Below are 711 nucleotides of genomic sequence, written 5' to 3'. Positions count from 1 at the left end.
TCTCTAATTTTTGAAAATACCTCCCTCTTTTTCAAAAATTCTTTTTAATTAACTAATTGTTTCAAATTTTAATTTTAATTTTAATTCATCTTTAATTTTCGAAATTACTAACTCCTTTTCAAAAATATTTTCGAAAATCCCTCTCTCATCTTCTTCTATTTATTTATTTATTTACTAACACTTCTCTTCATCTCTTATCACCTCCCCTATCCTTACTCTTTATACAGACTATTCATCCCTCTCCTTCCATTATCCCCTTTCTTCTTCTACTAATAATAAGGATCCTCTTTACTGTGACATAGAGGATTCCTCTTCCTTTTCTTTTCCTCTTCTCTTTCATATGAGCAGGAACAAGGAAATAGGCACTCTTGTTGAAGCTAATCCTGAACCTGAAAAGACTCTGAAGAGGAAGTCAAGAGAAACTAAAAATCAACAATTCAGAGAAACCTCAAAAAAAAAAAAGAGAAAAAGGAAGACAAAAAGCTTCCACCTCCAAGTCATGGGAGATGGAGATATTCATCTCAAGGGTCCATAACTCAGTAGAAGAGCATTTGACTGCACATCAAGAGAGCAGGAGAAATTCCCTCATCAAGAAATCCATGAGATACCTCAGGGGATACATGTTCCTCCACATAATTATTGGAAGCAACTAAGGGTAGGAACACCAAAATCACTAGGGATCATGCAACAGAAGCAAGGAAGAGACATAAA

Source organism: Arachis duranensis, chromosome 5 (genome assembly GCF_000817695.3).
Source record: "Arachis duranensis cultivar V14167 chromosome 5, aradu.V14167.gnm2.J7QH, whole genome shotgun sequence".
Taxonomy (NCBI): domain Eukaryota; kingdom Viridiplantae; phylum Streptophyta; class Magnoliopsida; order Fabales; family Fabaceae; genus Arachis; species Arachis duranensis.
This window is presented reverse-complemented; position numbering follows the sequence as displayed.